Here is a 16,551-nt window from a genome sequence, read left to right on the forward strand (position 1 = left end):
GTCTTCTTGCTACTAAGAACTTCTGCACTTTGCCATCTCACAAAGGCAGGTATCTTTTTTGATTAAGAATTTAATGATTCATGTGCTTGCTGGATGGGTGGCTGAAAGGATTACTTCAATGCTGAAACAATGATTTTGCAGGGGCAAATTATAGTTGCCAGGCTGCCTCTGCACACTGTAAAGCCAAATTAATAGAAGCAAGTAAAAAGCACTTATAGACAATGAGTATAATGTAATGAACCTCTGGAAGTTTTACCATCCTCTTTCCCTATAATTTGGTTAGTTTCAGAAGACTGGAAAGAATAGGTGATTTTAGTTGGCTGCTTTCATACTAAAGGTGTCACAAAGCAGTCTGGAAGAAGAAAAGAAAAATAAGCAAGAAAAGACTGAGTTCTAGGATTGTAGTGGGAGATACAGTCAAAATCCTATGTTTGTTGATTGATGTGATTGTGTTAGGCAGCTCAACTTTCCACCTTTAAAAAAAAAATCAGAATAAATAAGTATGACAATACAAGGCTTTTTAAAAGCTGGAATTTCTCTACTTCTCATTCAGATGATTGCTTAGAAAGAATTCACTGGTTTGATTAGAAGCATTGTTACCACATAGTCTATGACACTTTTCAATTTGTGAAAAGAGGATTTAATAGAATATTGTCATTTTAACCCCTTAAATGCACAATTCCTTTCAAAACAATCTACACTTGCAAAGGATTTCTGAATTTATGCAATTGTGGAGAAAAAGATAAAATGAAAACATAATTATGTACTATTTAACAGGAAACAGTTCACTGAACTGTGCTACCACCACTGGAATCAATACTTCTGCAACTGGCAATCTCCAAGATTTTATTAGCTCTGAAAATCTTTGGTTTCACCTTCTGGGGCAAGCACAGAAATCAGGCAGAGGAGTGAGGCTGCCTCAGAAGGAGGAGCTGGTTTATGTGGTCAGATTGGAGAAAGGAGCCTGGCACCTCTGGCACAGTGGCCATCACGAGTGTCCTCAGTAGGTGACCCACAGTGGTGCTGGGCCATGGCAAAGTGAGTGTAACTGCTGCAGTTGTGCTGAGGAAAACCTGCACTTCAAAATTATTATTATTTTAACCTTTAATTTTGGGTCTGTCAGTGAAGTATAATGCCCTGTAAAGGAGGAAGGAGTGAATTACAAGATTGTGGATGGCTAAAATATTTGCTTCCATTGTCTGACCTTGCAGCCTAAGTCCTTTCCAAAGTGTTTTTAAAGATGCTTTTCAGCATGCCTGGAAAAACCCATACCTCATCAGTAGTCATGAGATGAAGCTGCACTTGTTAGTAAATGGCCTATCTGGGCAAAAGCATTTCATGCCAGAACCCATTTCAATAAACTTAGGTAGAGCAACACAGTAAAGGAACATGGCTAGGCCAAGAAATTTCTGTATTGCTGTGACATGGGAGAAACATTACAGGCAACTGCCTGTACTCCACTGAACAGGATACAGTTTCATTTCAGCTGAATTCCTGAATGAAAGTTCTAGGTCTTTCTATTAAATAGGGCAAGGCTTTATAGAGCTGTTCAGGATTTACATATTTCATTAATTTTTTTGAGCAACCTGGTCTCATTGAAGGTGTCTCTGCCCTTGGCAGGGGAGTTGGGACTGGATGATTTTTAAGATCCCTTCCAACTGAAAACATTCAATGTTTTTATGATTTAAATATCAATGGGAATAATGCTGGCAGTTATGAAGTCCTCAAAATTTGAGTTATGGAGGGGATGATGTAGGATTAATGCATTTTAGAAGGTTTATGACAGAAGTGATAAGGAGATTCTCTTGATTCCATAATAGAAGGTAAAAATAATTATAATAAAGAATGGAAATGCACAGTTAATGGAAGAGCAGTTAAATTATTATCTCATTATTTTTGTTAGCTATTGCAGAGAATGAAAACTGAGGTACCCTTCTGATGGGGTCTCTTGTGTTTACTTCTGAATTCTCTAATATCTATAGGCTTTTGTCAACAAGGGTAAATCAGGAGAAATTGGACACATTCCTGAGCATCAGCCCGGGTCACCATTCCTAATAGTGAACAAATACTAAATAGAGTGCACATGGTCCTCTTCATTGTGCATATTGTGGACAGTTCTCACAGAGAAGACATATCCACTACATTAGACAGAACTCTTGCCAACAGAGTAAGAGTGATTTGAATAGAGTTTTATTTAGAGTAAATAACTACAAAATGTGATGAAACAAGAGACAGACCTCAACAGTTATCTACACAAAACTAGTTTTAGAACTTAAACAAAATGTCAAGGGCTGATTATTATTCATGAGAAAACATTGAAGAAAATTCATCAGCAAAAGACCCCTTCTGCATTAACAATACCAGTAATGATCCTACCCTCCTTTCTGAAGAGACATGAGTACCTGTTCAATCTTGGTTTGAGGTAAATATTCAAATAACAGCAGAGTTGGTGATGTTTCCAGTATTATGTAGTCCTGTATTTGACTGATTCCTTGATGCATATGTCTGTGGTCCCACACTGCTTCCTCAGCTATCCTCTCTCTCCCTGGATGGATCATGGACCTCTGGATGTTGTAGGCTGGTGTTGGGGCAACTGTGTTGGGGCAGTTCTTTCCCTCAGGCTCCTCCTGCCCCCAGGGTGGTTCTGCTGAAGTAAGCATTGTTTTTAAGCTGTACAAAGTGTATGTCACACAGTCCTCACTGCAAATGCAGGCTAAGATTTTTCAAGATTCTTAGGAGGAAATGGCATTATGGTATTTAATTTTGGTTCTTCTTGCCTTCTTGCTTGACTGCTCTGGAAGTTGGGATCACCACTCTTGCAGTTACAGTAACTTTCAAACTGCAGAACTTGTCCTGACAGATCCCTTTGGATGTCTCACTCAACTACTTTTTCAACACAACTTATAAAGGGACCTCAAGGAAGTAATTCCTTCTCTGGGGGAATCTCTTCTAAGGGTTTTATGTCACTCCATTCCCCTTACATGTATATGGACCTCACCAGTAGAAAGAAATTTTTCCCTTGAAGATTTTCTGTCCTAGATAAGATTAAAATTTTCACTCTTATAATCCCAGTGGAAAACCAGCAGGGACAATACCAGTTTTAGGCTGTGGCCTGTTGTTGTGTTTTTCAGCTTCATTGCCTGAAACCAAAAGTACAAGACTAGAGTAAACTGTAGCTCTTAACTATTCTTAACTACCAACATGTAAAACTATTTGGGGAAGTTTCAGGAGCTGGCAGATAGGAAGTTGTTTGTTATAACCTGCAAACTATAGATAAGTGCCATGGATAGCTATGAAGAATCCCCAGTGTTATTTTCTGACAAAATCTAGATTTTACATCTAAGCTAGATTTAAAAAATCAGATTAGAAACTCTTTTGGAGTTGATTTTAAATTATTCTTTGAAGAACTCACCTTCCTAAAATTGCTAAATAAATGTCTTAAAAGATCTTCAAATATATAAATCTACCCAAGAAACAATTGGGAAGTGCTTTTAACCCCTCACTTAAAAAAAAGTTATGATAGAAGGAATTGTTTTGACCAGGAAGAACAAATCTCATAATGCCATTTAGTTAAATGAAGACAATTTCTTATTTATTTCATTTATATTAATTAAACATTCTGGTATCAGCTACCAGTACAGAATACTTTTGTAAGTGCATACCTTTGATATTGCTATAAATAACCCTGACCTGCTTTATCAAAAATATGGAGGAGTATCACACATTGCTATCAGCATGTATAGCTTTCTGTAAAGCAGCTATGCAGAATTATTAGAATAGCATCTCTATTGTTGGTCAAATGTTAAATTTTTTTTTTTTTAGTTTCATGGCACTAATATCTTGTCCCCATAATGCTTGTGTTATTTCTAAATGATTAGTAAACACACTGCAGTAGTAACTTAATTCATATTCATAGAAATAATTGTCAAGGGAGCTTGTTGATCTTTCAATCTGAATGAAAGTCAAAGTAGATTTCTGTTGGAATTTTCCTTTTTTTCTCCTCTTAAATTAAAACAAAACAAAACGCCCACAAACAAAATACGCAACCCTACCCCCCAAAAGACCACCAAACAAACAAAAAAAAACCCCAAAGCCAAAAAACCATCTGAGAAAAATTCTGTCATACTGATAGTACTACCAGCTGTCTAGGCACAAAAGTAATGTGAGGTGATGCTGTGATGGTGCACTTTCCATTCTCCTGTTCCTCCTTGCAGTTAGACTCTTTCTTATTAAGGAAAAATGTCTGTTCCCTGCTTCAGAAATTGTGGTTTGAAATAAAAAGGAGAACACATTTCAGAGAAGGAGTAGGATTCTGTCAATAGCATTTTAACGACGTTTTTTACATAATCTTTATGGAAAAAGAACATAAAGCAAACAAAGCTATAGAAGGCTTTTGCAGTGCTGTGTTACTGTGTCTGTAAAACCTTTTTCTCTCTCATTTTTTTCTTTCTGGACTGCTAAATAGGAGCCCTAGCTTGGGAATCAATAGTTCAATTAGATTATATGGTAGGTTTTTGGATGGCTGTTAGCATAGCCGGGAGATTACTTTCCCTGGATATTGGGGAAAAGCTGCTCTGGAGTGGGAGGCTGTAGCTGCACTTTGAGCCAGCCTGCACTGGGACAGAGCTGCAGTATCAAACAGCCATAAGCTTGTGGTTTTGTTTTATGCTTGCTGGATGCCCAGGGACTGAAACATAATTAGCTATCCTGCATCCAGGAGGAAACAGAAAGCATTTGCACTACATACAAACAATGAAAGGAAGTATTAGGCCCAAGTCCCAAAAAATATGTACTTTAACTTTGCAAATTGTTGCACTGGAATTAAGAGTACTGTCTAAGTGCTTTAGAGTGCTGGAACATGAGTGCCATAAAATGACACTGTGCAGACATTATGGGATAGCTGACTAGAAGACTTCATTCTAAAAGTAAAAAAAAAATTAAAAAAATTTGTTCCATGGTGAGGTAAAATTCAAACTAAAGTTTACTTTTAAAAATCTTTAATAAGCATAGATGTAGACAAACAACCCTGGCTAATAGCATCAAAAATAGCTTGGGCAACAGAGAGAATGCACTATTGACCTGCTAAAATAAATGTTTGTAAATTCTCTTTTCCAAAATACCTCACAGCAGAGTGTGCTGTTCTGTAACATCAACATCCATGTGCATTGCACAAATTCCATTTGCATATTTGGTGGATATCTAACACAGAAATATTTGAACATGGACTTATTTTGTAGCTATGAGATCATTCATATACATTGCACTAGATTAAATAGGCTTTGGTTTGCAGTTTTCCACAAACACACTTCACACAGGAATGAATTGTATTCCATTTTCATTCACTCCTCATGTAACAACGAAGTGTATTTCAGTTTGGGAAGCTTAATTTTTTAATATTCCTGTAAAAGTCATGTGTAGATTGGAGTAAAAATAGGCATCTATTCTCCAAGTTAAATGATAGTGTATCATGACTAAAGCAAAGGTTGGCATCTAGGTGGTCTTCTAGTAATGTTTTAAAATAAGAAATAAGTCTGAATTGTTAATTTAAAGAAGGCTAAGTACTTCCTTAAAGATGTCTTATCTGGAAGCAAGCTTTTTGATTTATAAATGATCTGCCTTCAATATTATAGTTAATATTGCAGGCATTCTCTGGGGAGCTCAGGCATTGCTCATTCTTGTAATATTTTCATATGAGAGGTTTGAAAATGTTAGTCTTTATTTTTATAGTTATCAATTTAGAGAAGATGTAATGAATCACAATTAGAAAAATAACAGATTTTATCTTGATCAAACTCCTATTTCTCGCTCAAAGGATCAATTTGATGGGAACAAGAGCAGCAACAGGTGCTGTGGAATTTTGAAGTTCAGAGCGCATAAGAGAGCCCTGATGCCTATGAAATCCTGGCTGCTTATCTGGGTAGCATTTTCTATTTTTGTTGTTTGTTTCCAACTATGTCCATAAATGTCCTTAAAACCATGACATCTCTTTATAAAAACCACCAAGGTGTGTAAAAGTAGGAATGAATTTAGTAGTATTTATTCATGGCTTCTGTTCCATGAGAGAGAACAGAGCCACCAGGGAAGAAGCTAGGGACACCAGTGTCTCATTCTCACCAAAAAAAAAATTATATGAGGTAGAAATGCATTATCTAAAATCTAATTGCCATCCCTAGCTGCCTAGGACAGAGCTACATGGCATGCAGTGACATTTGCCAATGCCCCAGGAACAGCTTCTAAACTTTGCTTAGTGCTACTGTTTCCAGAACAAAAGCTGTCCAGAAACAAGCAGTTTCTTTTTGATTGCAAGTCTATTTACTTTCATTTAGTCATCTTTACAATGGGCCAGAACTCAAAGACTAGCAGTGACATAGCAACAACCCTGTAAATATAAACAGAAAATAACTGATGAGACTGTTACATAAAAAGTAGTCATCTGATGAGAAATGCCAGCTGTTCCTGATCAAGTATGGTCAAAGGAAATGAAAAGCAATTTCTCAAGTGTTGGAGGGTGAGATGGGCAGAGATAAGCTTGAATGGACATATCAGAACCAAAGCAGGTTTATGTGATTTAGAAGAGATATGAATTATACATTTATATTTTTGATATCCCTGACATGAAAAACATAAGCCAAAGGAATAAAGTTTTGTTTAAACTACAAAATGTATAAGCAAAATTTCTTGGAGAGACAAAGCCACTGATGAACTCTATAGAGAAAATCAAATTCCATGAGTGTAATGTGGTGGGATTCATCAAAACCAAATTCCATGACCCAGTGTGGTGGGACATGCATCTAACTGTGCAAACAACAGTGGACTTGTGGCATGTATAAATGATGAAATTATTATTTCACTGTCTGGATTGACAGAACATGGAAGATACCTTGGTTTTCACCAAAATAGAGAGAAAAGTAACCACAATGTGTAAGGATTCTGGTTCATCCTTTAATCTGCTACACTGAAGTTAAAAAAGAAAAGGATTCTCTGTTTCTTTGGAGAGTGTTGTCATTTCACATTACTTTCACAACAAGGTAGAGATGACCCCCAGCAAGAGAGCTCCAGATCTGACCCCCCCCCGAAGACTGGGAGGTATTTTTGTTCTGTGCCTACATGCCCATGTGCTGAACCAGTAAGTGGCCAGAAAGCCATTGTTCCATGTCTTTATATGACAAATAAGGGAAGACTTGGTTTGCCATTCCCCTAAGCATCAAAGCTTAGCCTTGAAAAAATGTTGAAGAAAATAAAATCTATAAAAAGCCCTAGACTTAATTGGCCACTGCATCTTTTAAGGGTCACTGCCTCAGGCAGTTCTTCTGGTTCATCAACCACGCCTGCATGAGGGACAGGCTGCCACTCCTGCAGCGAGTTGTGCTCTGTCCAGTGTCACTGGGTTATTCTCCCTCAAGAAAAAAACAGGTGTAAGCCAACCTATTCTCAGTGTAGCTGCCACCATGCAAGTGAGAACCTGTCATGGTGCTGAAAAATGCCACTGATGCCAATGGATGGGTGCCCCTTTCTTCTTCCTCCCTCCAGTGAACACAGTTAAAAGGTGAAGGCCAATAGCTGATGTCACATTGGCAGCAGCATTGGATAAACAAGTACAATAGAACAAGTACATTCAGCATGAATTATTGTTTCATGTTTTCTCTACCAAATCAATGACTAAAGCAAATTGAGCATTTATCTGTAAATAAAAGTTACCGCCCCCCAACATGTTGGCCTTCATTGTATCTCTTTTAAAATTATTAATATTTTGTGGTATTGGGGCTGTAAGAAAAACTAGAGACATTACTAAAAATCTCTGAGAAGCAACATAAAGAGCATTATGCCTGTGATGAAACTTCCAATCGGTGGTATAGGTTCATAACTTTCTCAGTAATCTAAAACTTTCATGCCATAAAATAGCCTGATCCCTAGAGGTACTGACTGCAGCTCAGCAGCTGTTTGGTACACATACAGTTTATTTTTTCTGCAGACAGAAAGGGAAGTGTGGTATCTGCTCCAGCAACATTACATGAGAGAGAGTTGGAGATAAAAAGTAGACATGGAAGATACTTAAGATTAATCACTTCATGTGATTACAGCTGAACCAAATTCTGCAGCCTCAGCTCTGTGATGTTTCTGTGGGATTGTGCTGCTGTAGCTGAAAGGGGCTATGTCTTACTCTTCCTTATAAAGTTTCATCCCTTCCTCACCTTCCCTCACCTTCCTCTGTCCTTCTTGGCCATGCCGTCTTTTCCAGTATCTACAATTCAACACCAACTGAGGCTTTTTGGAGATACTTGTTCCATTTATTCTTCCCCAACAAAAGACAATAGAGCTCATGTTGGAGTGTCCCTGCCTTCCTGCTTCAAAAGTGGCGGTAGCTATAGGAGTCTGCAGGCTGTACAAAGGAAGGAGGTGCTGCCTCTCTTTTCCCAGAGAATTTCATAGAAATGTGTAATTTTCAGGAGCCCTGAAGCAGGTAGTTGCTGTCCAAATAGCTGTTCTGCACTAGATACTATGCTATAGCCTGAATGGATGTGTTTTGTGGTTTGAATGTAGCCTGAAGCCTGCCTGCTGTGTCACACTGATCTGGAAGTTTTCCTGTGAAAGTAAGATACACACACCCCCTCCATCCATTTTCCAAATTTTATTCCAAGGCTACTGTAAGAAATATGCTGGCAGTCCATGAGACCCTAGGCAAGGAGATCATGTGTACCAACAACACTAAGCTGGGAAGGAGTTTTGATCTGCTGGAGAGTAGGAAGGCTACCTCAAGAACTGTGTCCAGTTCTGGGCTCCTCACTTCAGCAATGACATTGAGGAGCTGAAACAAGTCCAAAGAAGGGCAACAGAGCTGGGGAAGGCTCTGTAGCGCAAGTCCTGTGAGGAGCAGCTGAGGGAGCTGCCACAGCTTAGCCTGGAGAAGAGGAAGCGCAGCAGGGACCTTACTGCTCTCTACAGCTGCCTGGAAGGAGGTTGTAGCCAGTTAGGTTCTCTTCTCCCAGGCAGCTGATACTGGACAAGAGGACATAGCCAAAGGCTGCATCAGGGGAGGTTTAGGTTTGACCTCATGAAGCATTTCTTCACTGAAAGAGTGGTCAGACATTGAAATGGGCTGTGCCTGGAGGTAGTGGAGTCATAATTCCCAAAAGTTTTCAAGAAATGACTGGATATGGCACTTTGTGCCATAGTCTAGTTGACAAGTTAGTGTTCAGTCAAAGGTGGGACTTGATGATTTCGGTGGTCTTTTCCAGCCTTAATGATTCTGTGTTTCTGTGATGCTAAATTTCCAGTGGGGAAAAGGAAGCCTGGATGTGAGACTGGTGTTGTAGCCATGACAACCAATACAGAGGAGATGTGAATGAGGCAGGCGCTCAGAAACAGCAGTGCAGGACCTTGAAGAAAAGGCCAGATCCTCAGAAAAAAAAGTGAAGCTGGTTGCTGGTATAGAGGAGTTCGATCAGAAAAAGCACAGTTGCATTTTCCAACATGCTGTGCTTGTGAATGGTATATGGATACTTTTATGAAATGAGAGGAGGGTGTTGCCCATAAAAGAAAGAAAAATACAGCTGTAGAAATGATTTGGAAGAAGAAGAAGAATGTCAGGTGATAGGGTTTCAGTGCAAGGAGAGGTATCTATCATATCTGGAAAGAATACTGTGATGTTGACTGTGACACTGTAGGAAGAAAAAGACAGTCAGGAATGCAAATTAGGGGTGTCCATGTTTTAATATTGAATTATTCCGGTTAGAAGTGCCAGACGTGGTTTTGGTTGGACAGAAATCAGATGCGAGTGTAGATACACAACTGAGCTCTCAGCAAAATGCTGCAGTTGAAGGATGTCAATGGCTGTACCTGCCCAGGCAGGGTGTAAGCAAAGCAAAAAAGCAGTAAATATGTATCTGGATATATAAATCTGGATTATCTCTAAGCTCTGTCCCTGACTTGCTGTGTGATATTGCGCAAGTAATTTAAATCTCTTTCTTATCCGGTCCTGTGACTTTATATAATTCACAACAATCCATGAAAAGTATGCTTGGGGTTTTTTTAACTATCTGTATGTGAAAAGTTTACCACAATTGGTCTCACTTTCAGTTTGATCTTTTAAATGTTTTTTATAAGGAATCTACAAATGAAAACCAAGTAATTGTAAAAAAGTCTGAGGAGCAGTGCAGAGTATCCCAAAGTCCCAGTAAGTTACTGCCTCTTTACTGCTTATACTCATTACATAGTGAACTTTTCCTTCAACCTGAGTGTCTGGATTACCAGTTCCCCAAAATGCTTTTGATATGCTATAGAGCACTCCTGCAAGTCCTAATGGTGTTGAGATTGCCTGCTTCTAAAATGATTGAGTCCAAGTTTTTGTTTGATTCTTGAGTGTAAAACCGTTCTAGAGTTATTGTACTTACAATAATGCAAAACATTATTGTTTGAAAAAGAAAATTTTTCGGTTTGTTCTGCAATAAACATTCAGTCAAATATATATATATATATATATATATATATATACACATGTATATAAGTATGCATTTATTCTAGATGATCTCAGATTTTCCTGATTACAAAATACAAGTAAAGCTACTAATGAATGAAAGCCAATGAATGACAGTTCTCTTGTTAACTTCTTGATCTGATTCTTGGCTAATTTTGGGGAGGCTGTTAATTTGGTCTCCTTCCTTCCAATCCAGGCTAGTATAACTTTGAGAATTTTTCTGAGGTTATGCATTCTCTTGGTATGTTACAAAGCCTGCAGTGCTTATAGCTGGTTACATCTCTGGTAGGTGGATGTAACCATTCTCTTTTTTTTAATTGTCTACATGAAAAGCAATAAGCTGGAATGCTTTTCATGAAGACATGTAACTCTACAGAAATTGTGGATAAATTCAACTGAGTAAAAGAGAGATTAAGGCTAAGTCATTTCCAGTTTATGCTTGCAATATATGCCAGCTATGGCCTATGAGTGTGACCTGCTTTCTTTCCAGTTCCACATTTCAGTGGAGAGACAGATCCTGTGGATCTGGCCACCTCACATCCTTTGTTAGGCTACTCAAGGCCCATACAGCTTTGTATGCTGCTGGCACAACCAGTAACTATGGAATCATAAATCTGACCTGTAGTCTTTTTTGTTTTCCTGTAAAGGGACATGTGTATTCATTTGGTTTCCCACAAATAATGCTGCTGTTCAGAGCACATGTAGTATATGGACACTGTGCTGGCATGGCCACCAGGCATGATATCAAGCAACAAATTAGTACAGGAAATCGCTTGTATTGACTCCTGAAGATTTTGCCTTTCAGTCCTGGGCAGCACAAGAAATAGTAATGTGAATTTATTTTAAAAGATGGCATCACAAATTAAAAAGAATCTCTTTATCTTTTTACCTATTTAAATGTAAGCATGATCTTTTTGGTATTTTGAAACAGATTCTTTAGATCCATAATTTTTAGTGATATGGTTGCTACCTAAAGAGTTAATTTCTGGGAACATATACCCAGAGCCAGAATTCTCTTTGACCAGTAAAAAACCAGATTGAATTACTAGTTTATTGCTTAATAAACTGGTAGGTTTTGCTTTGATATTTCTCCTTTTAGTTACTAAGAAAGCTACAGATGGTTTCTCAAGAATTGTGCAGAGTAGAGTAGGCATTCCTTATTGGTTTTTCAGATGTTTACATTTTTAGCACTGGAGTCTCATCCTAGGGACAGAACAAACTTACTGTTTCGGTCTTGTGTCCATTATTTTAAATACTTTCAACTATCATTACTACATGAACAGAACTTTATGCACCATCAATATTTCAAATGTAAATAAGATAGTTCTTTAAAAATGAAGATCACTTAAAACATAGTGCTGCTTGAATGTTGAAGAGCCATTATGTTTAATAGCATTTTTAAACTATTAAAGTTGAGTGGTTACTTTTTATTTTGCATTTAGTCACTCATGGGAGACATTTATTTTGTCCCATACTCTGCAAATAGTGATGCTGTTAGTAGAGAAGATTCTCATTTTGAATAATGGTCTCATTTATATAATATCCCTTAGTATAATATATTCATATCTTAGAGGGAAATGAAAATTCACAAACTGTTAAGGGGTGTACAGAAAATCAAATGAAATATGTCTATAAAAAAATCTTGGGGGAGGGAAGTAAAAGGGTGAACACCTTCTTCTGGCAATTATTAGGTTTGAAGTTTAGCCCCTGTTTTAGCAATGATGACATAAGTAGGAAATAATGATAATAAAGAAATAATTTTTATTATGGATTAGATAAGCTTTTTTTCAATATCCTTGGACAGCAAACTCCAGGACAATTCAGAATGGCTGACTGCATGAAAACGCAGAAAGAAATTATGGAATTAGATGCAGCAGTTTTTATAGCCCTGACTTAGCTTTATGTAGGCATTTGAGAGTCATTCTTGCTATTTTTTATTCACTTTTTATGGCTATTCCAGCATGTTCCAGTGATTCTCTTTTTATGCTGTGGTAGCACCAAAAAGAAAGGCTCATTTATTTGCTACAAACCTTGCAGAAAAATGAATAAAAGACTGATTCATCGTTTGTTCCACACAACGTATTTTTTCCTATTACTTTTGGGTGCTTTGCCAAATGCCTGGGTTTATATTTCATGATCCTGAGTGATTTGAAATTTGAACCAGAAAAATGGACAAATTGTAGGTGTAGGTGTACAAGTCTTTTTGGACACTCTTGATTAAGACAAAGAAGTGGGAACCAGAAGCAAATACGCATTTATTAGTACTTGAATCATTGGTGGGATGATGGATGTTGGGTAGATAAATGTGCACATGGATGTGCAAATGCTAGAATACATATATTTTGCCACCTTCTTAAATATACAGCTGTTATTTGTATCAACAGGAATTTGACTGGAATAGAATATATCTCTACATTTTAAGTAAAAACTGCTTTTAAAACAGTTATTTATAGCATAAAATTAGCATTGCCTTTGCTAGATTTTGCAATTGCCAGAGCTGCAAATGGAAAGTCACCAACAAATTCTGGAGGTTTTAGTGTGGTGCTGGTCTCTGTGATCATGTTAGAAGGGACAAATCAATGCATTGCAGCTTAAATTATATCGGTCTGCTAAAGATTCCTTAGAAGCAAGTGAGATAGTAAAAAAAAATCTGCACTACAGGAATATCACTTTGTTATGCTATTGTAAATTTTAAAATGTACTTTAGTTTTAAAGAAGCAAACCCTGCAAATTCCTCTTTTTCCTAAAGCAATCAAAATGGATTCAGGCAATACCTTTCTTACTAACCATGTATCATTTAGCTACCCACTTGTGCTTTGTAACCTTGACTTGATAAAGCTGTTTAAAAAGTTTTAAGAAATCTTTTGTATGAAGGATCGTTAATACATGGAAAAGATCCTATTACTTTATCTAAAGACTAATGCACTACAGTAGCCTTTTCAGTGAATATAAGCTATCTTCTCCAACACGTCTGTAATACTGTTAAATATCTATTTAAAAGATGTCTAACAGTGTTACTAAAGTGATAGATGTTATTTTTACTTTTAAAACTAAAAAGTACAGCACCTTCTGAAATATTTTAAGATCGTTTGTGTGCAAAATGAATGCACATAAACTTTAAAGAATAGATTTTTCAACTTGGTAATTTTTGCACTCTTTGAGATTGTTTCAATTGCTACAATAAGAGAATTTGAACTCCAAATAATTGGCAGCGCATTGTGAGTTTTATGTGGAATCTGCGGTCTTTTGAGCATAAAGTATAATTGCTCTTTGCTCTTAGAAAGATCTTTTTCCAATAGCATATTTTCTCATTCTCATTAATGGAAATTAAATAAGTTTTTTTTTTTACTTGCAAATTTTGGGAAAGTTTCTGTCTAAATTTATATCTCTGTTATCTGTCTAATTCATGCATTACAGGTATTTTCATATTCTAACTATTAGTGTGGCATACAAATGCCGTAGCTAATTGATGCATTTTATATTGGGCTGTATGGCTTGGTGTAAAATTTTAACGTAAGCAGGAATTTGTAAGGAAATTTTCAAAGGAAATGATCTGATAGTAATAATCAAATAAATTTTTATATCTTGTGTTATAGAGAGGCATAGATATACTTGATCGATACATACCTTTCCCTATTAAAATTTACTTATATGGAAATAGCGGTATCTTGAAGGAATTACTAACCAAGCTTCTTATTTCTTTTGCCTTCCACTATCTCCTAAAGAGCTTTTAAGCCAGTAGATTCATGGCAAATCTTGCTTTTGTAATGCAAATAAAACAAATGTTTTCCATATGATTATGGTTACATGATCCCTGCGCTGTACTCTCTTACATGCAATGCACACTGCTCACTGCCAAGGCATGGCTGCTGTCCAATGTATACAACCTAAAGAGTTCAGGCTCCATACTCAGGTTTACACCTTCAAATCACTACACTATTGTGATCATACTATATGTGCATAGTAATTAATGAACAGTGAATTTCCTTGTTCACTAGAACAGTGTTTGGAAATCAGCAAATCTTCTGGTCCAAGATTTCTATGTATCTTCATACATAGAAATGTTTAATGAATTTGAGGCTACTGTATTCCTTATTTTGGGACATTTTCCCAAAGATGTAACAGGTGTGACATCTGGATTTAGGCAAAGTAGTATTTCCTGTCTGTGTGCAAGCTGGTTTAGCCCTAGAAAAAAAGCCTCTGATCATTTGCTTTTCACAATGTTACATATTCTTACTCACCATGGTGTTGTTGAAAAGAGGGTTCATGGATATGCACAGCAGAATAAAATGCTGTACACTAATTTCAAAGAAGATGCTGTGTATTCCCCTCCCAAATCACTGTCCTGGTTCCCACTTACAGACATAACTTTAAAATCACTGTTCCCACTTTAAAAATAAAAAAAAAAAAGGAAAAAGAGGCAGATTCTTCAATGCACAAGAGGAAATTTTAAGGTCTAGGGATAAAGTAGATGTATTGAAATTGTTTTGCTAAACACAGTGCCTCAACTCCCAAGAAGTGCATGAACTGCAACACATGCCTTTGCCAAGCATTCCTTGTTGTTTAAGCTGTGTTAGCTTCTCATTTGGCATGCAAACTTTCTGGCTCACTGAGAGACACCTATTTCTTCTCCAACTGAATGGGGCAGAAGAGTCATACCCTTCAATATTGACATTTGTTTTAGGAGTGACTTGTTTACTTTATGTTATTGATCTGAAACTTGCACCGTATGCGTGGCTTTTGTGTCTAACATCAGACACTTTACAGCAAAAGGGAAGCTTGAATTGTAGGTTCATGGTTTCTATGTGACATGGTCTAGAGAGGTCTGTACTACCTGAATTTTTAGAAGATATGGAGGATGATGAGTTCAAAGAATGGAGTTTGGAGTGGAGTACCAAGTACCTACAGGAGCTGATATATACTGTGCCCCAGGAGTGTGTTTCTCCAAAGTAGAAGCTTCTTTAGCAGAAACCTAAGTTTCTTAGAACCAAAATGAAATAAAAGTCCCTATTTTCATCTGAACAAGTACTTCTTCTGATCTTTACATTTATCAGTAGTTAGACATCTTTTGTCTAGGCCACAGAATTTCAGTTATTATCTCTTCAATTATACCAGTTATATTTTTTAGCTAGTGTTGATTTTCTCATTGATTTTGATTCAAATTTTTCTGGACATGGGGAATCCACCACTTCTCTCAGTACTTCCAAGAATCTTTTGCTGCCATTGATACAATTGTACATCCTTTTTCATATTTATTTTATCTCTATAAAAATTCCAGTCATGGTTCCCTGTTCCATCTGTTTCTGCAGAATTTAGAAGCCATTTACAGCTTGGTGATTTCTTCTTTTAAGGATCTTAAGTGTCGTAATCACATCTCAGTCTTCTTTTGCTAATCTACACACACCAAATTTGAACTCTTGATTGTTAAATTCTCCTTACCTCACATAATTGTTTCAATCCACTTTTAATATACTTTCAAAAATCTCTTCACCAGAATGCATGCAGCATCTCAGTAGTGCTGCAGAGAAGGGTAAAGCAATCTCCCTAACACTGCAGGAAGTGAGGGGAGAAAAAAAGTTTCTGGCATTGCATCTTATTAAGGGTTGCTAGTTTGCTTAAGATTAAAAGTGAGAAGTGTTTACTCTCCTAAAGATGTTGGCATGTAAAAGTTTAGTTCTGCAAAGTCCTTATTCATGTGGCAAACTTCACTGATTGATCAGGTCTGATTTTGCCACCATTGCCTGATGTGAAGCTGTGGGCTGTGTCTGCAAACTGACTGAGCAACTGAAACCTCTAAAGGAAGGAAAGGGCTACCATTTAAAAAGGAGTTTCAAAGTAGTACTTGGCATACTGGGTCCTACCCTAGTTGCAACTTTTAGATACTATGAAAATCTAAAAGTTAAATTTATTGTGATAATAAAAGATTGTGGGAGCTGTGCTGCTGAAATCGATCACGGTAAGATTAAACAATAAAATCTGGTTTGTGTCGAACTCACCAGTAAGGAGGAGCATTCATCGGACTTTGGATCAGGCCCAAAATTAAAGGCTTCTTTCTTAAATGAGATTTTATATTCACT

This window comes from Molothrus aeneus, chromosome 4 (assembly GCF_037042795.1).
Source record: "Molothrus aeneus isolate 106 chromosome 4, BPBGC_Maene_1.0, whole genome shotgun sequence".
Lineage (NCBI taxonomy): Eukaryota > Metazoa > Chordata > Aves > Passeriformes > Icteridae > Molothrus > Molothrus aeneus.